The sequence below is a fragment of the Uranotaenia lowii genome, chromosome 1 (genome assembly GCF_029784155.1).
Source record: "Uranotaenia lowii strain MFRU-FL chromosome 1, ASM2978415v1, whole genome shotgun sequence".
In the NCBI taxonomy this organism is placed as follows: domain Eukaryota; kingdom Metazoa; phylum Arthropoda; class Insecta; order Diptera; family Culicidae; genus Uranotaenia; species Uranotaenia lowii.
In genome coordinates, this window is record NC_073691.1 from 180402347 (window position 1) to 180416374 (window position 14028).

A 14028-nucleotide genomic window follows, 5' to 3' on the forward strand; every position below is an offset into this window, starting at 1 on the left:
ATCTCTCATCTCTCATCTCTCATCTCTCATCTCTCATCTCTCATCTCTCATCTCTCATCTCTCATCTCTCATCTCTCATCTCTCATCTCTCATCTCTCATCTCTCATCTCTCATCTCTCATCTCTCATCTCTCATCTCTCATCTCTCATCTCTCATCTCTCATCTCTCATCTCTCATCTCTCATCTCTCATCTCTCATCTCTCATCTCTCATCTCTCATCTCTCATCTCTCATCTCTAATCTCTCATCTCTCATCTCTCATCTCTCATCTCTCATCTCTCATCTCTCATCTCTCATCTCTCATCTCTCATCTCTCATCTCTCACTCTCATCTCTTATCTCTTATCTCTCATCTCTCATCTCTCATCTCTCATCTCTCATCTCTCATCTCTCATCTCTCATCTCTCATCTCTCATCTCTCATCTTTCATCTCTCATCTCTCATCTCTCATCTCTCATCTCTCATCTCTCATCTCTCATCTCTCATCTCTCATCTCTCATCTCTCATCTCTCATCTCTCATCTTTCATCTCTCATCTCTCATCTCTCATCTCTCATCTCTCATCTCTCATCTCTCATCTCTCATCTCTCATCTCTCATCTCTCATCTCTCATCTCTCATCTCTCAACTCTCATCTCTCATCTCTCATCTCTCATGTCTCATCTCTCATCTCTCATCTCTCATCTCTCATCTCTCATCTCTCATCTCTCATCTCTCATCTCTCATCTCTCATCTCTCATCTCTCATTTCTCATCTCTCATCTCTCATTTCTCATCTCTCATCATTCATCTCTTATCTCTCATCTTTCATCTCTCATCTCTCATCTCTCATCTCTTATCTCTCATCTTTCATCTCTCATCTCTCATCTCTCATCTGTCATCTCTCATCTCTCATCTCTCATCTTTCATTTCTCATCTCTAATCTCTCATCTCTCATCTCTCATCTCTCATCTCTCATCTCCCATCTTTCATCTCTCATCTCTCATCTCTCATCTCTCATCTCTCATCTCTCATCTCTCATCTCTCATCTCTCATCTCTCATCTCTCATCTCTCATCTCTCATCTCTCATCTCTCATCTCTCATCTCTCATCTCTCATCTCTCATCTCTTATCTCTCATCTCTCATCTCTCATCTCTCATCTCTCATCTCTCATCTCTCATCTCTCATCTCTCATCTCTCATCTCTCATCTCTCATCTCTCATCTCTCATCTCTCATCTCTCATCTCTCATCTCTCATCTCTCATCTCTCATCTCTCATGCCTCATCTTTCATCTTTCATGCCTCATGCCTCATCTTTCATCTCTCACCTCTCACCACTCATTCATCTCTCATTTCTCTTTTCATTTCTTATTTCTCATCTCTCATTTCTCATTTCTTATTTCTTATTTCTTATTTCTTATTTCTTATTTCTTATTTCTTATTTCTCATTTCTCATTTCTCATTCCTCATTTCTCATCTTTCATCGCTCATCTCTCATCTCTCATCTCTAATCTCTCAACTCTTATCTTCAACCTCCAATCTCACATCTTTCATTTCTCATCTCTGATCTCTCGTCTCAGATTTCTTGTATCAGATCTCTATTCTTTCGATTCTTCATTTTTTCTTTCTTTTTTATTTTACATTTTGCAATTCTGTTTGAAATTCCGCATTTTGCGTTTCATTTCTCTAATTTCTTTGTTCTTATTTTCGTTTCCCATTTTCTGTTTCTTTTTCCACATACATCATCCTGGCATGGTTCTGGTTTTTGGAAACAAATAAATAAAGAATCTTAATCCTAAATTTGATTTATATAAAATCAATTCTAAGTCATAAGTCAGCGAAACAAGTGTCTAACGAATAAAATTTTAACAACTTTAATTGCAGCAGCTTCACAGTTCTATCGCAGCCTGATTGATCAACAATCGAGAAATCTAATAGTTCCAACAACGGAACCGTGAAAGCAAACCACCTGCTTGCAGACAAGAAAAAAATACACACAGACATCGGTTAAATCTGAGCCGATTTCCTGACCGAGAACAGAGGAGGAGATTCGAAATTCTAACCAAGGTCCGGGCCTCAACGGCAATCGCGTTCACCAATCTTCTTCTAATTGCGAATCGTGAATTTATTTTATTTTGCATGTTTCCTTTTGCCAACAACGGCCCCAGCATCTGTTGTTGCAAAAGACAATTAGAACCTCGGATCTGATGTTTTTGATCAGAACTCATCAAAATAATCCGCGGCCAACGAAACAGGTCAAAACTGAAGACCTACAAGTTCGTCGTAAGAATTTCGCTGCGTTACGGCTATTAAATTACACGGTCATTATGAGAAAACATTTACTTCAGCTTAGTTTCAACAGAAATCAGTTCAAATTAAACAGAAATATTGAAGCATCTGATAAACTGTGAACGCTTGTTAGAGTACTGACATCAGTTTAGATAGACTTGTTTTATCTTATTTTTAACATCCAAATAAAACATACAAAAGCTACGATTTTGCCCCACAAATTTCTCTCGCCTTCTGGACAACCCCGGCACGGACACAAAAGCGTCTATGATTTACAAATATTTCGCAGCTGGAATAGCCGCAAACCACAACAACAACATTCTGCTGGACGTTGCCGCTCCGATTTGAGCAGTGATGCCGGATTAAAGATTTAGGAATTTACGTAATTGCTTTTTTTAAGACGCCAGAATTTAGAACACGAAATCGAATTTCTAGGTATCTTTCATACTCGGCATCCATGATGCCGGCAGCTTTCTCATGACAGAATTTAGTTTTTTAACGATAATTGTTGCATTTTAATTTTAACAGGCAATTTTCGACGTTCGCCATGAGAAATAAATGCCGGTACAAATTCTGAAACCAGTTCACAATTTTTAATATTAAAGTGACCACATTGAAAAGGATAAAACCAATTTTTGACGGTCGCCATGTAAGGTAATATTTATGAAATTTGAAGAGCAACACTGTTCCACCAAACTGACCAACATCTACCCGAAAGGTGCGCATTTCCAATGAGCGTTTTAACTTTTGAAAAAAAAAATTAGGCCGAGTGCCACAGTATTGGTGTCCTCGGCCACTGCCGAGAACACGTGTACCGTGCTTGTTTATGCCGTGTAGTTTTTTGGGGAACCTCCATTTTCGGGGCAGCATTACAATTTGCCGCCCCAAATGTGACCATAATGTGGTTGATGAGGTTTGCAACAAAGTGCTTGCCCGTTCTCGGTTTGTTTCAGCTACCGCAGCAACGAGTGAAGAAAAAAAACGCACCCACACACAGACCTCGATCCCAGTGCCGGCCGTTGTCATTCAACAAGTGCTAAATTTTTGGCCCCCGTTTTTCCGCAACACCGACCTTCCCGTTTGGGCCGAAAACGGCCGGAAAATGAGCGGAAACGTTTAACGATCAATAGCAGCAGCACCATTGCCGAGGTGATCCGGATGGAGGTTCTTATTTTTAATTATTTGTGGGTGGAAGTGTGGAAGAGCTCTAGGAAGCCGGAGGCGGGGGGCTGTTGTTGACTAATGACGACTAATATCCGTATGGCGGAAGCCGGAGGAAAACTTCAAAAAAGAATAACATCTTGATAGACGCGAGGAAATTTGAGCTTGGATGAAACTGAATTTCATTCAGCACAAACAATTTAATTTCTAGAAAAAAAAATGCTAACGATGACTACAAAATTACTTACTTATTCAAAATGGTACCAGCCAGGGTGATTACAGTTCAATTTTGGTTAGGTTTACTCACCTGAAAAATAATAAAAAAATAAATTGGTGAAAAGGAATTCAAAGGATTTTATTTCATTAAAAAGATTTAGCAGAAAAACTTATTCGTTAAAAAGATCAACCAACCACAGAATGGGTTTTTTTAACAGGTCATCAGAAGAAAAAATATCTAAAAAATTTTAAACTAAGGTATCTTTTACGCCATAATGCCGCAACCGTCTGAATTTTTCTTAAGCATAGACTGGATTGGTTGCATTGAAATGATTTAGAGACTGAAAAGTCAAATTTATTTTCCGATATATATATGGTTAAGTTATTTTCCTATCAAAGGGGCGTGGTGGTCCTTCCATGGGATAAACGACCAAAATCCCTTAATACCTTAAATATGTCCTAACTAACGAATATTGCACAGTTTAGAATATGCCGCTGGGTGTAGTCGATTTCACATGAGTTGAAAGGCTGTAAAATTTACTACTCTATATCGGGAATGCCAGTTGGCAGAAATATTTGAAGTAAGGATTACCTAAGGCAGTAATGAAAGACCAGATTTTTTTATGCTATACATCAGTCGAATATAACGTTCTGATTTAAGAATTTTTCATGCAGTCCCGAAGATGAATATTTCAAAATTGAATAAAAAAAAGTTCCAAACAAAATAAGTATATCGATAATTGAAATTTATAATTTTCACATGGCAAAAGCGTGTAGGCCCTTATGGCGAACTTTCATGAACGTTCACATTTTCCCCAAAACTAACACAGGACCAACATACCCAGAGACGAGGCGAGCGAGCTCTGACGTTCCCCAGGAGCTGACAGCAACTGTCAAAGTTCATCAGCCGAGCAAATCTCCCCGATGAAACGTGCAATAATTTGCTCAATTTATCAGAGAAGAGTGACGCGTCAAGTGTATGATCAGTCCAAGTCTAGGGTAATGAAATATCGTGAAAAGGACACATAAATTGGGTGAAAATTCCGAAATTTTTATTTTTCGGTTTCCTCGTTATTTTAACTTAATTTTTCTTTTGTATGCAATTTTGAAAGTTTTGTTAAAATAACATTTTGGACTTTGGATCCCACCTTACATTGGGGGTTCGCAGTCAGTAAGTCACCAAAAAGTCATCAAAATAGGATCCGCTTGGATGCTACATTTACGACACTCGAAACGGATCGGAATGTCAGCGCAAAATCGACGGACGCTCGCTGTCCGGCGGGTGACGAAGATGAACTTCAAAGGAATTGACCGAATCGACCGGAGCAAAATTAAGTTCCCCCGGAAAAAAAACATACCGATACATGTGGAAAACTGGACATCGAAACGTTCTTTTTCGTTTCAAAACGTTTACATTGAGTGTGTGTGGTTTTTGCGCTGTTGTTATTTTTACGACCCCGTTGACAGTTGTTATGATGACAGTCTGGCTTGTTGCTGTAGGACAAACGAAAACACACAAAATTAACACTTCAATGGAGAGCGATTCCAAGTTTGTTGTTTTTTTTGGGGTTTGTATTAGTTGGATCATTTAAGAGTCGCAGCTCTAGGTTTCAATTTGCATATTTTTTGCAACCACGAATTGAAAAGGTTAAAAACACCTAATTCAGAATGAGTCGCTGTTGAAAATAATTCTTTCAAATAACAGTTTTTTTGGAAAATTCTTATCAACTGGGAAATAAAATGGCTTCAACGTAGCAACCTGAAACAGTGTTAATTTGTTTCACTATTTTGAATGTCGGTCAAATTGGCGAGAAGAGTCGTCACATTTTCCGAGGTTATGAAGTGTGATGCAACATCGATGAACCTCCTCCAAAAAAATTGTAGCTGCGAAATAAAGCGGAATCAAAGCTAGAAAAATCTTAAGACGCCTCCAAAAACTCTAAACTGCGGATGCAAGCTATCCGACAATAATGGCGTCATTGTTTAACAACAAACTTAATTGCCAAACGAAGAATTCACTACTGCTCGCCTGTTTGCTTCTGACTTTAGGGAGGGGATGAATGAAGTCTGGTGTCTGGTGATGGTTCCGTAACATTTGTGTTTTCATCTTCGGGTGGTAATAGATGTTTTGACTAATTTAACCGACCATGAAATGTGAATTGCTTTTCCGAAGGTTTCCCTCCGTTTTGTTTTGTGTATCTAGATCGATTCAAACGTTTGTGAATGTGCTCTAGGGGGTCTGTCTTTTGAGTGAGTTTGAATTTTGAAAAATAGGTGTTAACCTTTGATTATAGCTTTTCATGTTTCTGCATCAGATTTCGTTTTAGGAAACAAGCAGCAGATAACTTTTCGTTTCACAGGTCTAAAAGACGCATCTGTTCAATCTTGCCAGTGCCCTGTCAGAATTGCTGTAAACGATGAAATACTATTCTAAAACGAATCCATCAAACTGGTGACAGGATGGGTGGTCAGCCAGCTCATCCGCATCTTTACGAAATCACCGTTCTCTATCGGGTGCTCTCAAAATTGACTTCTATCCAGCGAAACAGCAAACACGTGTGACATTCTCGGCGAATGTTGGCAAATTTAGATTTCCAGAATGAATGGACCGTGCCCAAGACGTAAGAAGCGTAAAGAAATTTTCCATCTACTTTTACCTCACGAAAAGTCGTAGCAATTGGAATTGGAAAATTGGTTGGCCCTTGGCCAACTGAAAGTGGTCAAAGGTTTGTACTCTAATTTTACCGGAGTAGGTGTCACGTCAAGTTTGTTCTAACGCTGAACAGAAAAATAAGTTAGTAGCATCAATAAAAAAACTTAATTTTTAAGACTGTCAATACGAATGGACAAATGGGATAAATGTTGAGGTTAATTCTACTATGCGAGACATCTCAGCTTTTGTAAAGCAGAAAAAGATTGACGTCAGTTTAGCTTCAGCTTTAACTTAGCTTTAGCTTAGCTTAGCTTTAGCTTAGCTTAGCTTTAGCTTAGCATTAGCTTAGCTTTAGCTTAGCTTTAGCTTAGCTTTAGCTTAGCTTTAGCTTTAGCTTAGCTTTAGCTTAGCTTTAGCTTAGCTTTAGCTTAGCTTTAGCTTAGCTTTAGCTTAGCTTTAGCTTAGCTTTAGCTTAGCTTTAGCTTAGCTTTAGCTTAGCTTTAGCTTAGCTTTAGCTTAGCTTTAGCTTAGCTTTAGCTTAGCTTTAGCTTAGCTTTAGCTTAGCTTTAGCTTAGCTTTAGCTTAGCTTTAGCTTAGCTTTAGCTTAGCTTTAGCTTAGCTTTAGCTTAGCTTTAGCTTAGCTTTAGCTTAGCTTTAGCTTAGCTTTAGCTTAGCTTTAGCTTAGCTTTAGCTTAGCTTTAGCTTAGCTTTAGCTTAGCTTTAGCTTAGCTTTAGCTTAGCTTTAGCTTAGCTTTAGCTTAGCTTTAGCTTAGCTTTAGGTTAGCTTTAGGTTAGCTTTAGGTTAGCTTTAGGTTAGCTTTAGGTTAGCTTTAGGTTAGCTTTAGGTTAGCTTTAGGTTAGCTTTAGCTTAGCTTTAGCTTAGCTTTAGCTTAGCTTTAGCTTAGCTTTAGCTTAGCTTTAGCTTTAGCTTAGCTTTAGCTTAGCTTTAGCTTAGCTTTAGCTTAGCTTTAGCTTAGCTTTAGCTTAGCTTTAGCTTAGCTTTAGCTTAGCTTTAGCTTAGCTTTAGCTTAGCTTTAGCTTAGCTTTAGCTTAGCTTTAGCTTAGCTTTAGCTTAGCTTTAGCTTAGCTTTAGCTTAGCTTTAGCTTAGCTTTAGCTTAGCTTTAGCTTAGCTTTAGCTTAGCTTTAGCTTAGCTTTAGCTTAGCTTTAGCTTAGCTTTAGCTTAGCTTTAGCTTAGCTTTAGCTTAGCTTTAGCTTAGCTTTAGCTTAGCTTTAGCTTAGCTTTAGCTTAGCTTTAGCTTAGCTTTAGCTTAGCTTTAGCTTAGCTTTAGCTTAGCTTTAGCTTAGCTTTAGCTTAGCTTTAGCTTAGCTTTAGCTTAGCTTTAGCTTAGCTTTAGCTTAGCTTTAGCTTAGCTTTAGCTTAGCTTTAGCTTAGCTTTAGCTTAGCTTTAGCTTAGCTTTAGCTTAGCTTTAGCTTAGCTTTAGCTTAGCTTTAGCTTAGCTTTAGCTTAGCTTTAGCTTAGCTTTAGCTTAGCTTTAGCTTAGCTTTAGCTTAGCTTTAGCTTAGCTTTAGCTTAGCTTTAGCTTAGCTTTAGCTTAGCTTTAGCTTAGCTTTAGCTTAGCTTTAGCTTAGCTTTAGCTTAGCTTTAGCTTAGCTTTAGCTTAGCTTTAGCTTAGCTTTAGCTTAGCTTTAGCTTAGCTTTAGCTTAGCTTTAGCTTAGCTTTAGCTTAGCTTTAGCTTAGCTTTAGCTTAGCTTTAGCTTAGCTTTAGCTTAGCTTTAGCTTAGCTTTAGCTTAGCTTTAACTTAGCTTTAGCTTAGCTTTAGCTTAGCTTTAGCTTAGCTTTAGCTTAGCTTTAGCTTAGCTTTAGCTTAGCTTTAGCTTAGCTTTAGCTTAGCTTTAGCTTAGCTTTAGCTTAGCTTTAGCTTAGCTTTAGCTTAGCTTTAGCTTAGCTTTAGCTTAGCTTTAGCTTAGCTTTAGCTTAGCTTTAGCTTAGCTTTAGCTTAGCTTTAGCTTAGCTTTAGCTTAGCTTAGCTTTAGCTTAGCTTTAGCTTAGCTTTAGCTTAGCTTTAGCTTAGCTTTAGCTTAGCTTTAGCTTAGCTTTAGCTTAGCTTTAGCTTAGCTTTAGCTTAGCTTTAGCTTAGCTTTAGCTTAGCTTTAGCTTAGCTTTAGCTTAGCTTTAGCTTAGCTTTAGCTTAGCTTTAGCTTAGCTTTAGCTTAGCTTTAGCTTAGCTTTAGCTTAGCTTTAGCTTAGCTTTAGCTTAGCTTTAGCTTAGCTTTAGCTTAGCTTTAGCTTAGCTTTAGCTTAGCTTTAGCTTAGCTTTAGCTTAGCTTTAGCTTAGCTTTAGCTTAGCTTTAGCTTAGCTTTAGCTTAGCTTTAGCTTAGCTTTAGCTTAGCTTTAGCTTAGCTTTAGCTTAGCTTTAGCTTAGCTTTAGCTTAGCTTTAGCTTAGCTTTAGCTTAGCTTTAGCTTAGCTTTAGCTTAGCTTTAGCTTAGCTTTAGCTTAGCTTTAGCTTAGCTTTAGCTTGGCTTTAGCTTAGCTTTAGCTTAGCTTTAGCTTAGCTTTAGCTTAGCTTTAGCTTAGCGTTAGCTTAGCTTTAGCTTAGCTTTAGCTTAGCTTTAGCTTAGCTTTAGCTTAGCTTTAGCTTAGCTTTAGCTTAGCTTTAGCTTAGCTTTAGCTTAGCTTTAGCTTAGCTTTAGCTTAGCTTTAGCTTAGCTTTAGCTTAGCTTTAGCTTAGCTTAATGTTACTGTTAACGCACTTTCTAGAATATTATCATATCGTTAATCTTTCTAAAAAAATAATCTAGGGACAAGGTTCCACCGAGATTTGAACTCGGATCGTTGGATTCAGAGTCCAAAGTGCTAACCATTACACCATGGAACCCCAGTTGGACAAATTTGTTCGAAAAACCCGCTTGTTTCAGCTTGCTGCTTGATTTGTGAACCGAAAAGTGAAAGGTTTCCCTCGTCCATTTACAAATTTAACCAAACGCACGATCGACTCGCCCGCAGAAGGAAGGAAAACCCGAAGCAAAACAAAGATGTCAATCTTCGGCTGCATTCCTTTTGCGTTCGAAAAATAGGCGGTAAAATGCAGCCTCTTATAGGACCGAGAGACTTCGATCAAAGTCGAAGCGGGCACATAAAATTTGCTAAAACAAATTCCTTCTCAGCGCCCCGTCATGTTCTCTCTCGGTAGTCATCGTTGGAATACCGGAAAGCTCGTTGCTTGATTGACCTTGAAAGAAGGTTAGGTCAACCAAAATTCGATCTGACCCATTAAAAAACGCTTGGAGATTGGACACCCGACTTGCTCGCTGACGACGATGATCCCCTCTAATGAATTTTCCTTAATGAAGGGTTAAGGGCCTTAAAAAATTCCCCTTGAGTAAGAAATAATAACACTCAAAACGTGTTCGCGTGCTAAAATTTTCTCTAGTTTTTAGTTAGAAAAAGTGCTCAATAATTTCCATAAGTTTCCCGACGATATAATATTAGGATGGATTTTTCGAGTCAACTCGAAAAAAGAAGTGGCTTCATTTTGGTACGACTTTGAGAGACTAAACGGAAGGTAAATACACTCTTAAAACCTAACTAATTAACATCTATTGCGGCTAGAAACTCGGCTAGGATGCTCCGATGTAATATACCATTGAATGAGGTTAATCTCAATGTTGTAAACATAGCAGTTTTTTGAGCTTTCAATTTTTGTCTTAATATGACCGATCTTGAGATACTACGTTCAACAGAAATAAAATGACAAATTTTTTAGTAGAGTCGATAGATTTTAGATTGTAGATGACAGTCCGCAAAATTCGTATTATTTCATCTATCCACTGCTTGGGATCCAGAGCCAACATCTTCACTTGCTACCAACCAAGGTTCTCGTCAAAACTGTGGGTATTTTATCGGCAACACTACGCCGCCACGAGATTCAGGGACTACTTTTTCTTCGATGCCCATCCGGATTACAGTCAAGCGCCTCATTGCAAATCTTGTTCTCATCTCTGCGCAGCGGATGCCCGCCCATTCCATCTCCACTTACGTTCCCGAATCTCGATTTCTAACGCCTTTTGGTGACACCGGCGATCTAGTTCTACGATTGAGATCCAATTGACAGGCCACCAAGCGCGGATGATATTCCGCAGGCAGCGATTCACAAATATAGTTTCGCACCCGTGTAACATAAGGATCTGATGTTTGAGTTGAAGATTCGGATTCTCGTTCGCAGAGAGATCTGGTTTGACCGCCACATGTTTCGGAGACTCGCAAACGCAAATCGGGCCTTTCTGATCGGGGTATCAATGTCTGTTTGGTATCAGGCTGCCAAGAAACCGAAGCATTCCACTTTCTCAACTTGTTCTTCAGCTACCACGAAATTGGAAGGATTTTCTGTGTTGATTTCCATAGACTAGGTCTTTCCGACATTGATTTTGAGAGCTTCGGCCTTTTAGCCATCGAGTTTGCTCTGCATATTCGGATGTCTTTGGGCGAGCAAAACAATATTGTCGGCCAGGTCAAAATCGTTTGGATGAGATGGACTAGTTTCTCTGGGACTCCCCTTCGTCTAAGCGCAGCTCGGTCGGATGCTTTTTCGAAATCAATTAATACTAGCAGAAGAGACTCCTATCATACGTTGATTTATTCCAGAACTATTTGTAGCTTCCTGATGTGGTCTACACATGATCTTCTGGGTCGGAATCCAGCTGGTCGCCGTTGGAGTGTAGCATCCATTTCCTCCTGGATCCTGAGCAAGGATCAGAATCTTTGAGGATAGCTAAAATCAACGCGCCAGGTACCGCACTCGGTCAGATCTTATTTCTTTTGGGACCTTCACAAGGACACCCTGCATCCAGTCGGCCGGGAATGTTGAAGTATCCCTGTTGTAACATCAAATAAAACAGAGTACTATTTTTTTTCTTTTATCTGGGATTTAAAAAAAAAAAGAAAAAAAGGACTCTGTTTTATTTGATATTACAACAGGGATACAGAGTACTATTTGTGTCGGAAAGTGATAATATCATCATATTTATTCTCGTTAAGTCATGTTAAAAGGTCTGATTACAATAGTGATTGATACATGCTTGGATTATCCATCCGTTATATTGGCAGCACTTTCCTAATGATTTCCAATATGTTCAACTGGCAACAATTCCAGTGAATTCACTCTTCGACGATTCTAGAACAACTCTCTATTATTGTTTAAATTTGCCACGCGGTTCGCCAGTCCGGATCAATCGCCATGGAGTAAACATTATCGATGTTCGGTTGGGTCGTCACGAGCGCCGTTTCAACAATTCCAGATGTCAACGAAAAGACGGTGCAATATTTGTGCTGACAAGGCAGCGTCAGCTTTTAACATTTCAGCAGAAATGCAGTCAATTCCAGGCGCATTTTTGGACTTCATATCTTTGGTAGCCACTACTATTTCAGCCAGCGAGGACGCTTCCGAGTTGACGCCATCAATGCGACTTAATATTGGCGCTTCGAGCTGCATCGCTATTCGTGAATCGGAAGAGCTGCTCGATATGCTCGGTTCTACATTTAGCCGATCTGTTCGGTCTTTCAGTGAAATTCTTGCACCACTAAGGTGGCAAGAAATGGCGTACATTTATCGGATTTCTCCAAAGGCGGCGGCTTTTCCCCCTCTTCAGCTAAGGAGTTTGTCCAGGTTCTCTTGTCTCGTCTACAAGCTCGTTTACCTGCTTTTTTTGGCTCCGCATAACGTAAGGTATATGCCTGCTCAATTTCGACTTTCGCCTTTCTCAGATCATCTTCTGCACACTTTACCGATGTTGAATTCAATGATTTAGCAACGAGATACCGTTTATTCATTTCAGTTTGTCAAGTCCTTATAAGCTAACTTAGAGCTATAGCGAATACAATCTTATCGCTTATTTTATGTGATTCTCAACTCTAAATCATTCCTTAAATACAATTATTTTCTGGGTTAACCACCCAGAATAAACTGCCAGCATTGCAGGGAAACTCATAACCACAGGCTGCGTTGGCTGAGTTTAGCGTGTATGATGACAACATTTGTATTGTTTTCATCATCATCAACTGTCAACCGCTATTGTTCTCGATTAGCAAGTTGACGAAAAGAGAACGAAACCGGGCCCGAAAACGGAGTTTCAGGAGGATCCGAAAAACGTAAGTCTCAGCAACCGAGAGTTCCATGGCTCGTCGTGAGAAAGGCAGCTTCGAGCCTCGAGATTCCCGCTGTTCAACGTATGCTCTTTTCCACTCTGGATTCTTCAACCGCATGCCGTTGAACATGCGCAACTCTCAGTCGTATCTCACCAAGGATGAGGTTATGGTCCGGTGCAATCTAAGCGCATCGCTTGTTGCGGACATCAAGAAGGTTCCTTCTCCATTTTCGGCCGATGCAGCGATGGTCAATTTGATTTTTGGTTCAGCTATCTCGGGATACCTAAGTGGCCAAATGGGGAAAAAGCGATCCACCGATCACCATGTTATTGTTACTACAAAATTTTACAAACAGCTCTCCGTTTTCGCTAATCTGTACTAGATCGTGGCGTCTCATGATGCGCTCAAAATTCTGATTATCGGATCTTTGCGTTCAAGTTGCTTGAGTGGATTTGAACGTAACCCTTCGGAATTCTCTCAACTACGCTGTTCAGTTGCTTGTAAAACTGCTTTTCCACACGTAACACTGGACTATTGTAAAGTTTTTAACCCGTGTTCTGAATCTGATGAATCTGACACGGACTGGGTGTTGGGCATCTGACCCCTTCTAGAACGTATAGACAGTTCCTGGGGAAAAATAAAGTTTAAAAAAATACTTCAATCACATCCGTGTACGCCAAGGAAAAGGAACTTTTACAGCTGTTAATATTCCTTTGTTTTGGAATAATGAAAAATATTATAACACCCGTGAACTCTCCAGGAAGTCAAATTACAAGTTGAGGTTTGACAGTTTTGACATCGTTGCAAACCATCATTATCTATAGCAGAAGGTCGAGATTAGTCTAGTTGATTCCTGGAGGTTAAATCTCTAGGAGTTGAATTCTTGGACCGGTCAGTGTAAAGTGGCATGACGTTCGGCTTGGTTCTGGATCATTATTGGCAGCAACTTCGTCGAAGCTGTCGAGGAGTTAGACAATTTTTCGTCAATTTATCGTCCCCCGGCGATGACTGTTTCCGATTGATGGATGTATTAGTACTGCTGGGAGGTTAGTGTTTTTTTTTTTTCAATAGACCGATATTGAATATTGTGTTCTTTTTTAAATTGCAGGAATCCGAGTTCCACCGGAAACAGCGTGGAAGCGTTGGTGGAAAGCATTAACGACAGTGATGATGGTTTTTATATGGCTGATAGGTGCCTTCTTCCTTATGGTTTCCGTATTTCTCGAGGATCCGATATCGCTTATTTTGATTCTCCGCTCAGCGATGATTCTTGTTGTGAATTTTTCCACCCTGAATGGGTTCGTTTGGAACCACTTTCACGGAACTATCCAAGAGGCTAAGTTATTTATACTTGCCAAGCCGACATCTTCAGGGGACCGTATTTATGATGCCAGAGTTCGCCAAAAGAGTTTCAAATCAATACATCACACTTTTCTGGCTTGTTTTGTCTTACTTTTCGTAAATTTATTGGTAACGGTTACACCTCAGTACGTGAAATGTTTGAACTACTGGATTAACGTGGTTGCCGAGTACTTTGGACCTACGATTGCGAAAGTTTTAATCTATTCTTACTCCATCATAGCAGGGCTTCTTCTGTACTACACCAGATATTTTTGCAGCTGC

At 39.6% G+C, this 14028-nt stretch overlaps 1 protein-coding gene and 1 non-coding gene across 13 annotated transcripts in view; both read right to left on the bottom strand.

The window, feature by feature from the left end:
• The window catches only part of LOC129738847 (polypyrimidine tract-binding protein 2), a 595573-nt gene that overhangs the window by 406027 nt on the left and 175518 nt on the right, over positions 1-14028 (bottom strand). The window lies entirely within an intron of this gene.
• On the bottom strand, positions 9068-9139 carry Trnaq-cug (transfer RNA glutamine (anticodon CUG)). The gene has a single exon. It is a non-coding gene; the product is annotated as a tRNA-Gln (tRNA).